The sequence below is a fragment of the Hyperolius riggenbachi genome, chromosome 3 (assembly GCF_040937935.1).
Source record: "Hyperolius riggenbachi isolate aHypRig1 chromosome 3, aHypRig1.pri, whole genome shotgun sequence".
In the NCBI taxonomy this organism is placed as follows: Eukaryota; Metazoa; Chordata; class Amphibia; order Anura; family Hyperoliidae; genus Hyperolius; species Hyperolius riggenbachi.
Window position 1 is genome coordinate 226,626,576 of NC_090648.1, and position 6,000 is coordinate 226,632,575.

A 6,000-nucleotide genomic window follows, 5' to 3' on the forward strand; every position below is an offset into this window, starting at 1 on the left:
AACACCAGAAATAAGCATGCAGCTAATCTTGTCAGATCTGACAATAATGTCAGAAACACCTGATGTGCCTATGCTTGTTCAGGGCCTGTGGGTAAACGTATTAGAGGCAGAGGATCAGCAGGACAGTCAAGCAACAACTGATATTGCTTAAAGGGAACCTTTACTGAGAGGGATATGGATGTTTCCCTTTAAACAATACCAGTTGCTCGGCAGTCCTGCTGATCTCTTTGATGCAGTAATGTCTGGATCCCACACCTGAAACAAGCATGCAGCTAATCCAGTCTGACTTCAGTCAGAACACCTGATCTGCATGCTTGTTCAGGGGCTGTGGCTAAAAGTATTAGAGACACAAGATCAGCAGGAGAGTCAAGCAACTGGTATTATTGTAAAAGGAAATATCCATATCCTTCTCAGTTTAGGTTCCCTTTAAAAGGAAATCAAAACGCTGTGAACTTAATATCCTCTGATGGCCACTAGGTGGTGCTATGCAACTTTAAGAGTAATAGATATACTGTGTACTTCAATATTTAGTTTTGTTACATCAAGTTTATTTGTGGTTCCCCAAAGTGCTAAATATTTAATATGAAAGGTCACAATTGTTAAAAATTTTAAAAACAAGAGTTGTTTGAAAGTGCTCACTGATGGTATTGTTACCCGTATATACAGGTTGCATCTTGGATACAGACCCTAAGACAACATTGCCCAGCATTAAGCCTATGCAAACGGTCTGTGTCTCTTTGTGTTTTGTTATCCTACACTATACTACCCTCCACCGGTGCACACCATACTCTGTGCACAGATTCAGTGGCGTAGCTATGGAGCTATGGGCCCCAGTGCAGAGTTTTACATTGGGCCCCCCAAGCACTCTATATGTAACGCTTGATACGGCGCAACAAATCTGCCAAGGTCATCCACAGTGTCAAAGGTGCAAGAAGGGGATGGGGAATAGTTTGTTAATGATTACTACTATTCAGAGCATGTATAGAAGTGATTATTACCACCACAGGACCAATAAACAGCTAATACTGTGGTTGAGGAAAGGCCCAATAGCCCCGATGCGGTTGCTACCTCTGCAACCCATGTTGCTACGCCACTGCACAGATTGTACAAGGTCACATTTGAATAACCCCTCTTTACACAACAGCTGGCCAGCTTGTTCAACTGCAAAGTATGTGTTGATTTTAGGAGTGGGATGCCTGTCATGAATGGCCCGTGTTTTTCTTAAGTCAGTTCTAAATTTAGATGTTGCGGCTTTTTATTCCAGATGGACACTCGTATAGTGCAAAAGTTTCCAGCAGTAGGCTTTCTGTAGTTGGCAATTTTTAAAGGAAACCAGAGATGAAGTAAATTAATAGATTTATACATACCTGGGGCTTCCTCCAGCCCCACCTGCACAGATCGGTCCCACGCCGCCGTCCTCAGCCTTCTCCTGCTCCGGTACCGGGTCCCGTAACTTCGGCCAGTTGCAGCCAGTCTAAGCATGCGCAGTGCACTCTCGTTAGCTCCCTCTGACGGAGAATAGTACTGTGGCTGAGAGAGACAAAAATGTAATGATTTATCTGCTTGCGACTTCAAGCCTTAGTATTACTCATTGTTGAGTCGGGGACTCACTTTCGTTCCAAGTGGGGTGGAAGAACCCTTCATGGTGTTCAAGGATCTGAATCTTAAAAGTGCTGCAAAGTTATTTTTAAAAAAGGTTGAAAAATTATCGCCCAGGAGAATACTCGGGAGAGAAAGTTACTGTATATTCGGGCGTATTAGACAACTGGACATATAAAATATAAGTTTAGAAATACAGTGGGATGCAAAAGTTTGGGCAACTGTAACGATCGGTGTAACACAGAGAGTGTCTGATTACCGGTGATCTGCAGTATCACCGAGAATACAGATATATACCCGATTATTGATGATCTGCAGTATCACCGATAATCAGATATATCTCTAACCTCTGGACACCTGGGTAATAAGAGTGTTTGGTGCAACAGAAATACTTTGAGGACTGCACCTGAGGAGCAGGTGCACAGCAGTAAGGAGTACTGCACAATTACACGTTCCTTCCGCAAGCCTGAGACTCTCCCAAGGGAGGGGTCAGGCTAGGAGTAGGAAGGACAGAGTGTGAGTGACACCAAGGAAGGGTGTCACCCACAGATCTGTGAGCTATCTCTTGACTGAGGAGATAGCTCTCGAGGTCGGCCATGCCGGGTCGGCAACAGACAGACAGATCAGGGACAGAGACAGGAGACAGATGCGAAATCCTAAGACAAGCAGAGTTCGGCAACAGAGTATCAGATATAGCGAAGTACCAAATCAGAGATCAGAAGAGTAGTCAGGAAAGCAGAAGGTCATAACAAATAATCAACAATGCCTAGTCTTGGGTGTGAGCTCCTTGATCATCAACACCCTGGAACTGGTCTGAGTATAACTAGAGGGTAAAGCTAATTCCTAGTCTGAGGTGTGAGGTCCCTGGTCATCAACACCTAGGAACTGGTCTAAATAATAACACAGATAATATACAGTTTTCCCTAGACTGAGGTGTGAGGTCCTTGATCATCAACACCCAGGAACTGGTCTAGATAATAACACAGATAATATCACAGATACTGACAGGGTCTGAGTGCTACCACGTAGTGATCGCAACGCCAGACACCAGAGAAATGACCAGCACCCAGTATATATACACAAGCGCTCTCCAGCGCCTCCCCTAAGTGCTGGACCAATGAAACCTGATAGAATTGTCAGCTGATCGGCTAGATCAGCTGACACCCTTCTGACTGCCATAAAGGCTCTGCCTCTCAGCGCGCGCGCGCGTCCTTCTGAACCTGTGTGGACTATCAGTCCCAGCCACACCAGACATGTGTTGTAATGCATCTGTTGTTTTGAACGCAGGGCCAGCTGCACCGCTGTCAGAGCATGCGGCGGTTTCCCCGCGTTCAAACAAACTGCTAGTGGTAAGCCCATGCGTGCAAACCGCCGCGTCGGACGCGGAATCCGCTGCCTTGTTCACTGGGGATGCGGCAGTTTCTCCGCGCTCCGTCAGGCTAGTGGATGCAGGCCCATGCGCGCAAGCTGCCATGTTGAACGCGGAATCAGCCGCCTTACTCTGAGTACTCGTGGCGGCTTTTCCGCTTTTCTCACAGTACCCCCCCCGAGGAGTGGACTCCGGACAGCTCCTACCCGGTTTCTCAGGGTATAAAGCGTGGAACTCCGTCCTTAATTTATGCGCATGTATGCGACACTCAGGTACCCATGTTCTCTCCTCAATACCATACTGTAACGATCGGTGTAACACAGAGAAATGCAACTTCTCCCTATGCAGCACCCCTATAGTGACTCCCACCTCTGGTGTCTGAGACAGAGGATGGTTACGTTGCAGGGGGGAATCATCCACTGCCATAACTTGGATAGGTGGTGTTACCGGGGTGAGCGGAATACCCAATTTCTTAGCAAATTCGTAATCCATAAAATTAGCCGCTGAGCCTGAATCAACGAAGGCCTCAGTGACTTCAGATTTATCTTCCCATGTAATTGTACAAGGAAGAAGCAACCTTTTATCATCTAGGTTTAAAAGTTGTACGCCTAGGGTATTACCCCCAACTACTCCTAGGCAGTAGCGTTTCCCGATTTCTTAGGGAAATTCTGTACTCTATGACCCCCCTCTGCACAATAAAGACATAACTGCTCTGAAATCCTGCATCTCTGCTCCACTTGAGACAACTTTGACCGACCAATCTGCATTGGTTCGGGTGGAGGTGAAACGGGAGGAGGTGGAGTCACAGGAGGCGCAGTGTAGGACACCATCCTTACATGGTTTCCACCCCGGTCTGTCTCTGATAGCGTAGCCTACGGTCGATCCTGATGGCCGATGAAATGGCCTCATCAATGGCCTTAGGTTCAGGCTGACTTAACATAAGATCAGAGACCTCATCTGACAACCCTGATAAGAAACAATCTAACAGGGCAAAGGTGTCCCACCTGGCTGATACTGACCACCTTCTGAATTCAGCAGCATACTCCTCGACCGGACTCTTGCCTTAACGTAACAACTTGAGCTGCCGCTCAGAAGTCGAAGCAATGTCTGGATCGTCATAAATTATTGCCATGGCTTTAAAAAATTCATCTACAGAGGTTAGGGCTAAGTCTCCAGCAGGTAGACTGTACGCCCAGGTCTGAGAATCGCCTGATAACAAAGTCTTAATAAATGTGACCCTTTGGGCCATAGTTCCTGAAGACCTAGGTCTCAACTCAAAGTATGATAACACTCTACTCCTAAAATTTCGGAAATCAGATCTGTGACCAGAAAATTTTTCAGGTACAGGCATGCGTATGTCTGTGCTAGGAGGAGATCGCACTTCATCCACAGCCGTCTGGAGGGTTTGTAAAGACCCGGACAAAGCGTCAATTAACGCCCGGTGATTACCCAGCACTTGGTTGATAGTATCCACCGAAGTGGTAAGTGCGCCCAGACGGTCGGTGTGTGCGTCCATTTGCATTTTTAGGTCTGGCGTTCTGTAACGATCGGTGTAACACAGAGAGGGTCTGATTACCGGTGATGTGCAGTATCACCGAGAATACAGATATATACCCGATACCCGAGAGAAAGTTACTGTATATTCGGGCGTATTCGGGCGTATTAGACAACTGGACATATAAAATATAAGTTTAGAAATACAGTGGGATGCAAAAGTTTGGGCAACTGTAACGATCGGTGTAACACAGAGAGTGTCTGATTACCGGTGATCTGCAGTATCACCGAGAATACGGATATATACCCGATTATTGATGATCTGCAGTATCACCGATAATCAGATATATCTCTAACCTCTGGACACCTGGGTAATAAGAGTGTTTGGTGCAACAGAAATACTTTGAGGACTGCACCTGAGGAGCAGGTGCACAGCAGTAAGAAGTACTGCACAGTAATACGTTCCTTCCGCAAGCCTGAGACTCTCCCGGGGGAGGGGTTCACGCTAGGAGTAGGAAGGACAGAGTGTGAGTGACACCAAGGAAGGGTGTCACCCACAGGTCTGTGAGCTATCTCTTGACTGAGGAGATAGCTCTCGAGGTCGGCCAAGCCGGGTCGGCAACAGACAGACAGATCAGGGACAGAGACAGGAGACAGATGCGGAATCCTAAGACAAGCAGAGCTCGGCAACAGAGTATCAGATATAGCGAAGTACCAAATCAGAGATCAGAAGAGTAGTCAGGAAAGCAGAAGGTCATAACAAATAATCAACAATGCCTAGTCTTGGGTGTGAGCTCCTTGATCATCAACACCCTGGAACTGGTCTGAGTATAACTAGATGGTAAAGCTAATTCCTAGTCTGAGGTGTGAGGTCCCTGGTCATCAACACCTAGGAACTGGTCTAAATAATAACACAGATAATATACAGTTTTCCCTAGACTGAGGTGTGAGGTCATTGGTCATCAACACCCAGGAATGGGTCTAGATAATAACACAGATAATATCACAGATACTGACAAGGTCTGAGTGCTACCACGTAGTGATCGCAACGCCAGACACCAGAGAAATGACCAGCACCCAGTATATATACACAAGTGCTCTCCAGCGCCTCCCCTAAGTGCTGGACCAATGAAACCTGATAGAATTGTCAGCTGATCGGCTAGATCAGCTGACACCCTTCTGACTGCCATAAAGGCTCTGCCTCTCAGCGTGCGCGCGCGTCCTTCTGAACCTGTGTGGACTATCAGTCCCAGCCACACCAGACATGTGTTGTAATGCATCTGTTGGTTTGAACGCGGGGCCAGCCACTCCGCTGTCAGAGCATGCGGCGGTTTCCCCGCGTTCAGCCATACTGCTAGTAGTAAGCCCATGCGTGCAAACCGCCGCGTCGGACGCGGAATCCGCCGCCTTGTTCACAGGGCATGCGGCGGTTTCTCCGCGCTCCGTCAGGCTAGTGGATGCAGGCCCATGCGCGCAAGCTGCCTTGTTAAACGCGGAATCAGCCGCCTTACTCTGAGTACTCGTGGCGGCTTTTCCAC